Source organism: Sorex fumeus, unplaced genomic scaffold, assembly GCF_029834395.1.
Source record: "Sorex fumeus unplaced genomic scaffold, SorFum_2.1 ptg000030l, whole genome shotgun sequence".
Lineage (NCBI taxonomy): Eukaryota > Metazoa > Chordata > Mammalia > Eulipotyphla > Soricidae > Sorex > Sorex fumeus.
The window spans coordinates 16,601,089-16,616,323 of NW_026606087.1; positions in this window are offsets into that span (position 1 = coordinate 16,601,089).

Sequence of the window (15,235 nt, forward strand, 5' to 3'; positions counted from 1 at the left end):
TAAGTAGAGGCTGCTAAGATCTCAGGGCTGGGATGAATGAGACATTACTAGCACCCGCTCAAATAAATCCATCAACAACAGGATGACAGTGATACAGTGAGTTTGCCTTCTCCTGAAATTTTTTTCTGTGTGAGGAGTCAATGGACCTGGGATGTCTGTCTGTGCCAAGGTGAAGGTAGGTAGACTTTCCCTTTCCTACAATAAGCAATTCCTTGCTTGAGCCTGAGTCCACGGCTCCCTAAGGACCCAATCCTGTGCCATGCGGAACAGGTGACATCAGGGGCAGTTGACAGCTGTGTCATGGGACTAGCAGGACATGAACATCCATGCCGTGTGGGTGCTCAGACCAGACTGTACCAATCCTGACCCACGCCAGGCATTTCCCCAGGCCAAGCAGAGAGGTAGAAACACTGTTTTCTTGAGGCTACCTCCCCGCCCCACCACTCTACCAAGCCACTTGCAACAAATAGAAAATGACTACACAGGCCTGCACTTAATCCAGCTAAACCCCAACCCCTCATCTCACATTACACAGACTCAGGTAGGGGCAGGCAGAGTCACTGGGGAGCAGTGAGCCTAAGAGGTGTGGTGTGGGAGTTGGGTGCAGCTGTAAGGACCTCCTCCTTGCTTGCTCTGAAGAAAATACCAACCAAAGGGCCTCACCTTTGACCACATCTCTCAGTTTTGTCCTGACTCTGCTCCCTTGTTCTTTATTTATTATTATTTTTTTGCTTTTTGGGTCACACCTGGCAATGCACAGGGGTTACTCCTGGCTCATGCACTCAGGAATTACTCCTGGCGGTGCTCAGGGGACCATATGGGATGCTGGGAATCGAACCCAGGTCGGCCATGTGCAAGGCAAAACGCCCTACCCCTTGTGCTATTGCTCCAGCCCTCCCTTGTTCTTTAGATCCCAGATTAACCTTTGTACTAGAGTTTCACCTTTAGAAAACTGTTGTGTGTGTAGCCTGGGCAAGCTGTGAGGACATGCGAGAAATGAAATAAGTCAGTTAGAAAAAGACAAAGACCATGATACCACTAATGTTGAGCCACGACTGGCATAGCCAGATTCAAGGCAAAAAGTGACCAGTGGATGCCAGGGGCTGGATGTAGAGGATTGAATGATTCATGGGTAGAGAGTTTAAGTATGGGGAGATGTAGGATAACACTGTTTTGTCCTACAGGGAGACCAAAAAGTTTCTGGAGAGGGATGGTTAATTGAACTTTATTCTTAGTTTATTTTTATTTAGTTCTTGTTTGGGGGGGCACACCTGGTAATACTCAGGGCTTACTCCTGGCTCTGGGCTCGCAGATTACTCTGGTAGGCTTGAGGGACCATATACGGTGCCAGTCTCCTGCCCCCGCGCCTGGCTGTTTCCTCGCCAGGGCCCCTTGGAGGGGAGCGGGTTGAGCTTTCCTCCCCGCCCCGACCAAGGGCTCCGGCAGCCGAAGACCTCCAGGACCAGCCACCACCATGCTGAGACCACTCTCCGCACACATGAAGGTACTGGCAGAGGGACAAATCCATGCGGGTTCCGGGGCCGAGATCTCCAAGCCTACTCAGATTGGAGTCGAGCATCCTCCACCCAGATCCTCCAAATTCCAGTAGGCGGGGGTCACACCCACCACCTGGCCCCCTGGCGCCCTGTAATCCCATCAATGGCCAAGACTCAGAGACTATAAAATCCAGCTCCCGAACCGCGCAGCCGCAAATCTTATCAGGACATCTTTTTTATGACATCTTATTATCTCATTCCTACTTTGGACAAACTTGCAGGCTATCGAATGTAGCCTGCCCACAGGGCAGAGTCTGGCAAACTCCCCGTGGCGTACCAAATATGCCAAATACCAGTAACAATGATGGGTCTCATTCTCCTAAAGAGCCTTGAATATAATCTCAGGGTTAGGATGAAAGAGACGTTACTGGGGCCTGCTCGAGGCAATCGACAAATAACAGGATGATGAAATGAAAATGAAAATACGGTTCCAGGAATCAATCCAGGGTTGACTGCATGCAAAGCAAGCAGTTTGTTTGCAAGGCAAATGTCTTAACTCCTGTACTCTCTCTCCAGACAATTTGAACTGTACACTTTTTTTTTTTTTTTTGGTTTTTGAACCATATCCGGTGAAGCTCAGGGCTCACTGCTGGCTCTGTAATCAGGAATCATTCCTGATGGGCTCACACTCACAGGATCTTGACGCGCCGGGGCCAGCTGTGTGCAAAGCAAGCACCCTACCCTCTGTACTATCTCTCCAGCCCTAAACTACACACTTTTTTTTCCATCTGTGACTTTGCTTTAATCATCTTAATTCTTATGATCACATAATTCACAAATTTGTGCTAATGATGTATCGCCTCTACTAATGAGTTGGCAAAAGCACTGTTATCAATTACATACACAGGGTTAGTTTTCTAAGTGTGCATTTTCTGAATAGCCAAACTACACACTTTTTTTTTTTTTTTGGCTTTTTGGGTCACACCCGGCAGTGCACAGGGGTTAGTCCTGGCTCTTCACTAAGGAATTACTCCTGGCGGTGCTCGGGGGACTATATGGGATGCTGAGAATTGAACCTGGGTTGGCCGCGTGCAAGGCAAACGCCCTACCCGCTGTGCTATTGTTCCAGCCCGTGATACACTTTAAAGTGTAAAACTTTGGCCAGAGAGAATACAGGTGTGGCCCAAAAATAAAAAAAAAATATTGCCCGTGATGTATTTGATATGCCAAACACAGTAACAACAAGTCTCACGATGGAGACGTTACTGGGCCCACTCGAGCAAATCAATGAACAATGGGAGGACCGTGATACCGTGATTGCTTGAGATTCTGTGATGTGATACAATTAATGATTGTTTCTTATGCACATTATTTCAACACCACACACATTATCAGGGTACCTACCTCCATTCCTCAAGGACCTCAACACGCCTTCTTTTTAGCCCTCCCCAATTCAATTGTGTGGATCAGTCCTCCAGTGGACCATAGTTTAATATGGCAAATTAATGTGCCATTCATGTCAAGGCTACTGAGAACCAAGGACACTGATGAAAGAAATTCAGACGAATCAATGAAGGTTGGTGTTGGCATTCACTAGGAACAAAACCAGCATATTTCACAACTCTGACAATCAGCCAGGCCTGACCTGGTTATAATGGCAGAGTGGCGTGGGCAGAGTAGGAATCATCACGAGCCAAGCTGTACAACTGCATGCATGCATGCTTGCTGTTGATTTGCATGTTTAGTTACGTGAAGTCAGGACTCTTTTTTTTCGGGGGGGGGGGTCACACCCAGCAATACTCAGGTGTTACTCTTGGCTCTGAACTCAGGAATCATTCCTGGCAGTGCTCAGGGGACCTTGTGGGATGCTGGGAATTGAACCCGGGTTGGCCTTGTGCAAGGCAAACGTCCCACCTCTATGCTATCACTCCAACCCCGAAGTCAGGACTCTTATGAGCTGAGGATGTAGCACGCACTTTTTGGACTCTGTGGGGTGTGATGGGGTAGGTCCTTGTAAATGGGTCCAAATGAACGTGACTCAGACTACTGGAATAATTATCAGAGGTGATCCTGGAGAGTAGTACAGTGGGTAAATTGCTTGAGATGGTCAACCCAGTTTTATTTTTTATTTTCATTTTTTTTTTTTTGGGTCACACTCAGCGATGCTCAGGGATTACGCCTGGCTCTGCACTCAGGAATTACCCCTGGCGGTGCTTGGGGGACCATATGGGATGCTGGGAATAGAACCCAGGTCGGCCGCATGCAAGGCAAGTGCCCTACCCACTGTGCTATCACTCCAGCCCCTCAACCCAGTTTTAATCCCCCGCACTGCATATGGTCCCTACCAGAAGTGATCCCTGTGTGCTGAGCAAGGAGTAATCCTGAGCATCTCCAAGTGTGACCTTAAAAAAGGAAGGAAAAGGTAGATCTAAATAAAATTATAATAATAATTATTATTATTTGATTTTATTCCTAGCACCCCGTAGGGACCCCTGAGCACACCAGGAGTGACCCCTGAGCTCAGAGCCAGGAGTAAGCCCTGAGCATGTCTTAGTGTGGGAAGGAGAAGGAGGAGGAGCCTGAAACATTTTCTTTTTTTAATTTATTTATAATTGGACTATACCCAGTTGTGCTCAAGAAATACTCCTGGTTGTGCTTGGAGGACCAAATATGGTGTCAGATTTGAACTGGGGTTGAACATGTGAGACAAGTCCATTATTTTGTGTATTATCTCTTACAAGTGCATTAATTTGTGTACTATCTCTTGGTCTCTATTGAATATTTTCATGATTAAATAAGCTTCCAAGAATCCAATATATCTTTCTCTCTCTCTCTCTCTCTCTCTGTGTGTGTGTGTGTGTGTGTGTGTGTGTGTGTGTATGTGTGTGTGTTGGGGATTGAGCCCAGGTCTTAGACTTGCAAATAATGTGCTTTACCACTGAGTTATACCCCCGATCCAGGAGCCATTATTTCTGTCTATTAAATTTCTGGTTGATTTTCTCACAAATCACAAAGTCATGAAGGCATACTAATTTCTAGAGTAATTGTTCCCTCCCTTGTCTTCAAACCATGGTGTGGAGTATTTGAAGAGAATAGACTAATATAATTCCTCAGTTAAAGGACCAGAGAGGTAGTACAGTGGGTAAGGTATTTACCTTGCATGCAGCTGACCTGAGTTTGATCCCCTAGCATCCCTTAGTGTCCCCCCAAGTCTTCCAGGAGTGATCCCTGAGCACTGAACCAGGAGTAAGCCTTGAGTGCCTAGTGAGCCAGGCATGACCCAAAATCCTAAATTAATAGACAATTCAGAGCCTCTAGTATATTCAGAGTTGTGTAACTATCACCATAGTGCATTTTAGAACTTTTTTTTCTTTTTATTGGGAGGGGGCATATACCCATTGGTGCTCGGGGGTTACTCCCAGCTCAGTACTTAAGAATCACTCTTGGTAGTATTCTGATGAAAGCAAGTGGTTCCAGAAATCAAACCCAAGACTCCTGCATAACAAATATTCTAGCCCTTTGAGCAATCTCTTTGGGACCTCTTTTTAAAAGTATTTTAAATTTTTTTTTTCCCTGGGGGGGTACACACCTCCCTACATTCAGGGATCACTCCTGGTGGGGCATGAGGGACCATATGAGTTGCCAGAGATCAAACCCAGGTCAGCTGCTTGCAAATCAAGGGCCTTATCTGCTGTGCTCATTTGTGCTCATTTGGGACCCTCATGATGGGTCTCATTCTCCTAAAGAGCCTTGAATATAATCTCAGGGCTAGGATGAAAGAGACGTTACTGGGGCCTGCTCGAGGCAATCGACTAATAACAGGATGATGAATGAATGAATGAAATGAAATCTGCTGTGCTAGCTCTCTGATCTCCCTCTTATTTTTAAAAAATATATGTATGTATCCTGGGGTTGGAGAGCTAGCACAGCAGGTAGGGCATTTGCCTTGCACGCAGCCGACCCAGGTTCGATTCCCAGCATCCCATATGGTCCCCTGAGCACTTCCAGGAGTGATTTCTGAGTGCAGAGCCAGGAGTAACCCCTGTGCATCACCGGGTGTGACCCAAAAAGCAAAAAGAAAAAAATATATACATATATATGTATGTATCCTGAAAGCAAAAGCTTCCCACCTCCTCACCCTTTGTTATTGGTGTTTTTCTTTCTTTCTTTCTTTCTTTCTTTCTTTCTTTCTTTCTTTCTTTCTTTTTTTTCAATTTCTTTTGTGAGGGGGGTCACACCCTGTGATGCTCAGGGATTCATTCCGGTCGGTCAGTCGGTTGGTCAGTTGGTTGCATGCAAGGCGAATGCTGTCCCCACTGGACTATTGCTCTGGCCCCCTGGTGGTGGTATTTCTATGATGACTGGGGGTCACACACCTACCTCACCGGGCTGTACATTGTTAGTAGTGGTGCACACCAGGGTTCACCCATCAGGTTGTGGTGCTTGTGAAGTTGACAGGTAGAGGAGAGAGGGTCAGGAGTGGCAAGAAGTGGGTTCTTGGGAAATAAGAAAACCAAGAGGGGATTTGAATAAGTTACTCTATCACTTCCCTAAAGTAGCAAAAAGTAGCAAAAAGATTATGGTCAGCCCCACTTTGTGGACACAGGAACTGAGGCCTGATAAGACTTGAAATGGCCACAGTGCAGGCCCAGAGAAGGATGTCCCCCTCCTCCCCCTGCCTCCGGAGAGAAACCCTAGCATGAACAAAGGGTTGTAGTAAAGACAGGAAGATGGACACCAAAAGTTCAAGAGCCCCACAGTGGGAGGGGGAGCAGCTGGGGATAAAACTTATAAAACCAAGTCTACAAGGCCAGTGGGGTGCTGGATCTCAGCTGAGAGAACACGTCTGAGCGTATGCACCGCTGAGACCTGTCCCGTGGCTTGCCCCTCTGGAGAAGTCCCTCCTCTCTCATGAACTTGTTACTCTCTTTCCTCCCTCATAATCTCCAAATAAAATTTTTGTTTGTTTTGTGTACCACCAAACCCTGCCGAGCTGGAGCGATAGCACAGCAGGTAGCGCGTTTGCCTTGCCAGAGGCTGACCTGGGTTTGATTCCTTCGTCCCTCTCGGAGAGCCCGGCAAGCTACTGAGAGTATCCTGCCCACACGGCAGAGCCTGGCAAGCTCCCTATGGCATATTCGATATGCCAAAAACATTAACAAGTCTCACAATGGAGATGTTACTGGTGCCAGCTTGAGCAAATCAATGAATGGGAAGACAATGCTACAGTCTACAGTGTTTTGTGTATTTTTTTTCTTTTTTTGTAGGAATACTGCTATTTATTCAGTCACTGATTAGCTGATTGAATTGTGCATGAACTCCACCTTACTTTTTTTTTCTTTTTCCATTTTTTATAATTTTATTTATTGAATCAGTAATCCCATCAACAGTCAAGACTCAGAGACTATAAAATCCAGCTCCCGGACAAGACCAGTGCAGTCTCCTGCCCCTGCGCCTGGCTGTTCCTTGCTGGGGCCCCTTGGAGGGGAGCGGGTTGAGCTTTCCTCCCCGCCCCGACCAGGGCTCCGGCAGCCGAAGACCTCCAGGACCAGCCACCACCATTCTGAGACCACTCTCCGCACACATGAAGGTACTGGCAGAGGGACAAAGCCACGCGGGTTCCGGGGCCGAGATCTCCAAGCCTACTCAGATTGGAGTCGAGCATCCTCCACCCAGATCCTCCAAATTCCAGTAGGCGGGGGTCACACCCACCACCTGGCCCCCTGGTGCCGTGTAATCCCATCAACGGCCAAGACTCAGAGACTATAAAATCCAGTTCCCAGAACCGCGCGGCCGCAAATGCGGCTGCGCAACATCTTATCAGGACATCTTTTTATGACATCTTATTATCTCATTCCTACTTTGGACAAACTTGCAGGCTATCGAATGTAGCCTGCCCACAGGGCAGAGTCTGGCAAACTCCCCGTGGCATACCAAATATGCCAAATACCAGTAACAATGATGGGTCTCATTCTCCTAAAGAGCCTTGAATATAATCTCAGGGCTAGGATGAAAGAGACGTTACTGGGGCCTGCTCGAGGCAATCGATGAATAACAGGATGATGAATGAATGAATGAAATTTATTGAATCACCGTGAGAGCAGTTACAAAGCTTTTGGGTCTAAGTCTCAGTCATACAATGAAACACCCGTACCTTCACCAGTGCCCATTCTCCACCACCAAAAATCCCAGTATACTCCCACCCCACACCCTCCCCCTGCCTGTGGGGCAGATGATTTCTACCTTACTCTCTCTCTACTTTGATCACATTCACTATTTCGACATCAGACCCACCATTATTTAAGATTTTACCCCAACACTCAGATCTGCTGAAAAGGCAACAATAGACAATTTGTGTTCTATTGCTGGTTATGAATAACATATGATCTCGTGTGGCTGCAGTAGGGCCATGTGGTTTTGAAATTCTGAAATTTTAACACTTAAATCTGGAGGGATTTCTGCCCAAAGCCACTGGGTTTAGAGATCTGCTCTTGAGTCTCTGGGATCATGGCTGTTGAGCAGCTTGATGAGGAGCCAAAGAGGCCATTCATGGGCGATGACTTGGGGTCTCATTGGGGTGGGGAAGACAGGCCCGGCTCCACCTCCCCTCCCATCCCATGAGACCCAACAAGTTTCATCACTGCGGGCCCAAGCCTGACTGTTCAATGGCCTCTGGAGGATGACAGCCACCAAGTCACCAAGAGGGAGCAGGCGGAGGGACAGCACCCATTCCCCCCTGGGGTGGCCCGGTGACAGTAACCTACTGCGGGGTCCGGACACATTTCTGACAAAAGCTGCTGGATTTCGAGATTTGTTTCTGAGTCTCTGGGATCAAGGCCGTTGAGCAGCTTGATCAGGAGCCAGAGAGGCCGTTTGTGTGCGATGACTTGGGGTCTCGTTGGGATGGGGAGGACAGGCCCGGCTCCACCTCCACCCCCATCCCGTGAGACCCAACAAGTTTCGTCACTGCAGGCCCAAGCCTGACTGTCCAATGGCCTCTGGAGGATGACAGCCACCAAGTCGCCAAGAGGGAACAGGCGGAGGGACAACACCCTTTCCTCCCTGGGGTGGCCCGGCAACAGTAACGTACTGTGGAGTCCGGATGTAGTTCTGCCAAATGCCACTGGGTTTTGAGATTTGTTTCTGCGTCTCTGGGATCATGGCCATTAAGCAGCTTGATCAGGAGCCAGAGAGGCCATTCGTGGGCGATGACTTGGGGTCTCGTTGGGGTGGGGAGGACAAGCCCGGCTCCACCCTCATCCCGTGAGGCCCTGTGTGTCTCGTCACTGGGGGCCCAAATGTGACTATCCAGTGGCCTCAGATGGATGGCGGCCACTGGGCCGCCAGGGGGGAATAGACCAAGGCACGAAACCTATTCCCATCTGGGTTGGCCCAGCACCGGTAGCCTACTGCAGAGACCAGACGCATTTCTACCTAAAGCCACTGGGTTCTGAGATTCGTTTCTGAGTCTCTGGGATCATGTCCATTAAGCAGTTCAATCAGGAACCAAAGAGGCCTTGCCTCCAATTATATAACTGAGCCAGAGGTGGTTTGTGGGTGTGTTTCCCACATACCTAACTTTTGGCCGTTTACTTTCTTGGTAAACTTTGCCCCAAGTTTTTGGGGTCTGGCCAAAGGCACAGCAGCAATTTTGGGGTATCTGGAAGTCTGAAGGCGCCATGAGGCTGCTGATGCACTCGCCTCACAGGTACAGATTGACCTGCTGGCGGCACCATACCCTCGTGTTTTGTGTATTGTTGTTTGTTTTTGTTTTGGGACCACACCCGACTGTGCTCATGCTTACTCCTGGCTCTCTGCATTCAGGGATTGCTCCAAACAGGATTCTGGGGACCATATGGCATACCCAGGATCAAATGCAAGTTGACTGCATGCAAAGGATGCTCTACTTGCTATATTATCTCTCTGACCTCTCGATAAAACTGTTTTTTTTGTTTGTTTGTTTGCTTTTTTTGGGTCACACCCGGCGATGCACTGGGGTTACTCCTGGCTCATGCACTCAGGGATTACTCCTGGCGGTACTGGGGGACCATATGGGATGCTGGGAATCGAACCCGGGTTGGCCTTGTGCAAGGCAAACACCCTACCCGCTGTGCTATCACTCCCGCCCCTATATAAAACGGATTTATGTCACTGTTTTATTTTTGAAATTCTATCTTGTGAGGGAAAGCCATGCATTTGGAAAGCTTGGGTGAGATTTAGGATTGACTTTCCTGCAGAGCTCACTCCAGCCCGAGTTCCCCCACTCCCTGAGAAATATAGGGGGACCAGGATTATTTCCCATACCAGGCAGAACAAGTGGAACCCAAGTGTTCCCAGTGGGAGACCTGACACCCACCAGTGATGGAGTAGAGTTCCCTGGGTTGTTTATGTGAAGTGAGAAGAGAAGAAGCAGCCCCCAAGAAGGAAATCAACAGCTTCAGTCTCTCCCTACCTCATCACCTGTCACTGTCACTGTCCTCCCGTTTTTCATCGATTTGCTCGAGCAGGCCCAGTAACGTCTCCATTGGAGACTTTGTTGTTACTGTGTCTGGCATATCGAATACATCACAGGGAGCTTGCCAGGCTCTGCCGTGCGGGCGAGATACTCTCGGTAGCTTGCCGGGCTCTCCGAGAGGGGCGGAGGAATCGAACTCGGGTTGGCCATGTTGGCTGCGTGCAAGGCAAACACCTTACTGCTGTGCTATTGCTCATCACCTGGGGCGGGGAAATACAGAACGGATGGGTCCACAATGAGCCCCTGCATGGTACACACCTCAGGTTTCACCAGCACCAAGAGGTGGTTGTCAAACCTCACCCTGTTTCATTTGTTTTCCCTGGCGTGGGCAACGATCTCTGCACGTGATTTCCGTGGGACCCAGGCTGGAGCAAGGAAGTGCTCTTTGCAGGAAAGTCAGTCAGTCCTAAATGTTACCCAGGCTTTTAGGGTTCATCACAGAAAAGAATTTAGTAAGAGATTAATAGGGAAGCAAAACAAGTTTATTTGGGAAATTAGGGGGGGAAGGAGAGAGGTAAATAAAGTTATGTGGGGGGCTGGAGCAATAGCACAGCGGGTAGGGCATTTTGCCTTGCACACGGTCAACCCAGGTTTGATTCCCAGAATCCCATATGGTCCCCCGAGCACTTCCAGGGCTGATTCCTGAGTGCAGAGCCAGGAGTAACCCCTGTGCATCACCAGGTGTGACCCAAAAAGAAAAAAAAAAAGGTTATGTGGGGTGGAGAGACAGCTTATTGGATAAGACTTTTGCCTTACATGCACCCAACCCAGGTTTTCTCCCTGGCATCCCATATGGCTTCCTGAGCACTGCCAGGAGTAAATCCTGAGCATCACTGGGTTTGACGCCAAAACTAAAATAAATAAATTAAAACTAAAATAAATAAATTAAGAGAGAGAATGAAGGGGCTGAAGCGAAAGCACAACGGGAAGGGCGTTTGCCTTGCACGTGGCTGACCTGGGTTTGATTCCCAGCATCCCATATGGTCCCCTGAGCACTGCCAGGAGTTAATTGCTGAGTGCATGAACCAGGAGTAACCCCTGTGCATCGCTGAGTGTGACCCCCCCCCCCAAAAAAAGAAAGAGAGAACGGTATGTGCTCAAGAGAGAAAGGTATACGCTCAAGAACACAGGTTTCTCTGGAGTGGAACTGAAAGAATCCATATTAGGGCATCAAATTTTTGTGTACTTTAGCTAACTTGCAACATTGCTTTCTGTAAAACTGCTTGGCTGCTTTGCACCTGGGGGAGAGGGGACTTGCAAAGTGAACAGGGCATAACTTCTTTCTACAAGATTCAGGTGTATTTACTGTCCCTGAAATGTATTGTCTCAGTAAAGCACCCTGCAGATTTGGGTAAAGGCTAACTCAGGATGCTGGTGGTTGGGGGAAATTGCCCTTTCCTGGAATGTATTGTCTCACTAAAGCACCCTGCAGACTTGGGTAACACAAAACGAGGATGGTCAAGGGAGATTACCTAAGGCTTAATGATTCCAGCTATAACCTTGCTTGTGCTGACAATCGATGTACGTAAATGCTGATCTTTGAATCTATAGGCTAAGGAGTGAGGTACTTTTAAATGGATTGGTTAAGAAAGTATATGTTGTTACAAATCTATTGGCTATGAAATGCGCGGGCTTTGCTGTAACGGCCAGTGAAGGCCTATATAAGATCCCCTTTGAAGAAGTTCGGGGCTCTCAGCCACTGCCCGTTTTTGGGGTATGCTGCGGAGCCCCAGCATGCTGGTCTAAATAAACCCCGTTTTTACTCCTGCAGGAATTGTGTCTATCTGGTCTCTCCGCGCCTCCCAGGGCCAGGGAACTCCCGATCCCAACATTTGGAGGTCCCACCGAGATCACCGAGGACCCTGCCCCAGGGACGCAGGATTGAGCCGCGGGGTAAGTTAAGGCGCCTCTTTCTCTCTCTTTGTTTCTCCGGTACCGTTTTACTGTAGTTACCGATCGGTGACACAAGCACAGTGGTGTGCAGCACAGTGACAGAGGTGTGCAGCACACTGTTGTGTGTGCGAGCCTTGTGTCTGACAGACGTGTCGGGAATAGACACGGGCCGCAGCCCTGGGGGACGCCCCGGAGGTGGATGAGGGCCAGGGACGCCTGGAGGCCTCTTTTGTGGTAGCCTCGGAGAGGCTACATCTGGTGTGTCAGGAATCATCGGCCGCTCTATTACTTCTCTATTCTTCTTTCCTCTCCAAAAGGCCTTGCGCTTGCGTCATTCTTTTTTGTAGGTTGGATCACGCTCGTCCTTTTTCTCTACCGAGACACCATCTTTGGAACCATGGGACAATCTCCGTCCACTCCTCTCACTCACTCTCTCCCACTGGTCAGAGGTCTGCTCTCGTGCTCAGAATCTTTTTCTGATTGTTAAAAAGCCTAAATGGCAGACCTTTTGCTCTGCAGGATGGCCGACGTTCCAGATTGGTTGGCCCCCCCCCCCCCCCCCGAGGGATCGTTCCACTCGCCGCTTATCTTCCAGGTCAAGGGAGTCATCTACCAGCCTGCTCCCCGGGGGTACCCGGACCAGGAGCCTTAGGCAGGAGTGCCAGGCCGGGGGGAGAAGGGGCCCCCACTTACTCTGCTCCTCCTCTGCCCCTGAACCCCGAACTCTCTATTGCCACTCCCGGGCCAGCACTGGCCTTTCCCTACTTCCGATCTCTTCACTTGGAAGAACTAAACCCTCTGGAGGTGAAAAATCATGTGCATGCCCTTTGGGCATATTTGGGAGTCCCAGGGTGACTGGTGAGTGTGGTGCACACCCGTGTGAAAGAGTGGACCGGTCCGAGCGAGTGCCTAAGTGTGATCTGTGCGTGTATCCATAGTGTGTGTATTTATTATCTTTCTCCTAATTCTGTTTATTAAGATTGTTTAATACGGGTCAGAATTGATCACTTCTCTGAGATCCACAGGAAAGCTCAGGATCTGGGCTTGATGACACTTATTGTTCATCAGAATGACCTTCCTTCGGTGTGGATTGGCCCCCACGAGGTTCCTTCTCTCCAAACCTTGTGGCTCAGATAAAGGAGGTAATCTGTGGAAGATCTGCTGTGAAGTTCTCCGCCAGGCAAGCATCTGAATAGTCTCTGCAAAGAGGCACCCCTCCTTTGTCTGTCTTGCGTTACCATCCACTATGGGGGGGATGGGAGGAAAGCCCACTAGTGAGAAGATTCTGGGAAACTAAGGCAGATCAATTTACAGGCAGAAAATCCTTTTCCCCACCCAGTCTCAGCTAGAGGTCAATTCAAATGCTAATGAAGGCAGTCCAGATGTAAGGCAGAAAGAAAAAAAAAAGGGGTAAAAGGCAGGTAAGAAGCCTAAGAAAAGCAGCAAGCCAGCAAAAGCAGGGAAGATGTAGCAAGCTGAGAGAAGGCAGAACTGTTTTTTTAAGGAGCAGAGTTTTTAAGACCACAGCACTAAGTTCGGCTCAGGCACACAGCTGTGGGTCTGCCCAAAGCCAGGCCCACCCAGGTAGAGATGAGCCTCTGAATAAAGGCCAATTTAAGGGAGGTTAGAGTCCCCTTAGGAGAGGCAAAAGTGATAGACCTGGAGAAAAGTTTTGCCAAGGAACCATCCCTTTTCATAGATTATTGCTTGCAATTAGGAAATCATCTGAGGAGCTTCCAACTAGGTAGTTTTAGATAAGGAGATCTTATTGACCTCTGTAACACCATGTGGCCTGAGTATAGTGGGGAAAGATAGCCAGTGAATGGCAGTTTGCATTACCAGATCATTTTGCAGTCAGATCTTTGCAGGTAACAAAAGAAATAGGAGAGTATCAAAGCAGAGGAGGCAGGAAAATGCAAGATCTTATGATTAACTGTTTGACATCAGAAACAAAGAAGCCTATCCCCATGTCTGATAGGAAGGTACTAGTTCCCTGCCTCAGAATTAGCCTTGGCAAAAATATGGTAACATCTTTGTCATAGTTTATTTTGCCGGCTTATATCAACAAAAGCGCTTTCTTGACCCATTTTTAACAAGTGGGAGACTGACTAGTTAGGCTGGGAAATGAGGAGCAGAGTTCCCAATCAGCCGCCCTGGGAACTGTCCCTTCCTTTCTCAGTCCATCAGTTTCTCCCTGCCATTTTTTTGAAGGGTCAGATTGATCGATCAACTACAGATATGTGCACATGTACGTGTGGTGTTTTCGTCAGTTCACTGTCTGTCTGTCTGTGTCCGTCTGTCTGTGTCTGACTGTCTGTCTGTCTGTGTGTCTGTGTGGAACACTTGAGTGTTGGAACCAGGCTGAAATCAGAAGTAGAAATTTTAGAGAAGTTAGTGACATGCAACCCAGTGATTTAAGAAATGCAGTTGTTTTAGGAACCTGTTAGACAAGGGTTAATCCTTATCAGAAGGTTGAGCCTACAGAGAAAGCAGAATTCTCAATCTAAATTTCTTGTTAGAAGAACATTGATTATATTATTAACAGTTGAAATCCTTTTTGAACTTAAGAATCTTGTACTGTCTAGAAGAGCTATGGAACTAGAGCCTGAAACTAAAGTGAAATAAGAGTTCAGAGAAAGCAAGAACTTGTCTTACAAGCCTCAGCTAACTTTTATGAAAAATTTGTAAGAGGCAGTTTCCCTTTTTCTCACAGAACCTAGCAGGTCTTAGATACGGAGATCTCAGGTGCTAGCCAGGCCTGATCTTTGGGTTGCAGATTCCCAGCTCTAGGTAGGCTAGTCTTTGGTACGAGAGTGGAGAGAGGATTGGAATAAACTGCAACTAAGATCAAGCAGCCTGGCCATAAGGTTTCCTTCCTTTTCCTGCCCATCTCCATCTACCTCCCTGGAGTGGGGGAAACTACAGAACGCTGGCGGTGGGAAAGATAGATTGTTGCCATCCTTTTTGTGCTCACACAACAATTCAAATATTTTCTTATGCTGATATCAAAGTTTGGTTAAAAAAAAATCCAAAGGGCTTTTTCTGTGTCTGAAAGCATGTTTGTATTTCTGTGGAATTGTTAAAAAGTATCTGGTGTAGAAAGCTCATGATTTTAAATAATTAAGGTACAAGAACTATTGAAATTAAGCCAAAGAAGGTTTTATCATGTTTTATAAAAATTGATTGTTTATAGGTCTTATGCTGTTATGTTAATGTACATATTTGTATCTGCATTGGATTAGAATATTTGACCTAGAAAGAGTTAAAATAACTATGACACATTAAAACTCGTTTAAAAGTAATGGTTTAGTTTAATCATGAGTTTCTAGAG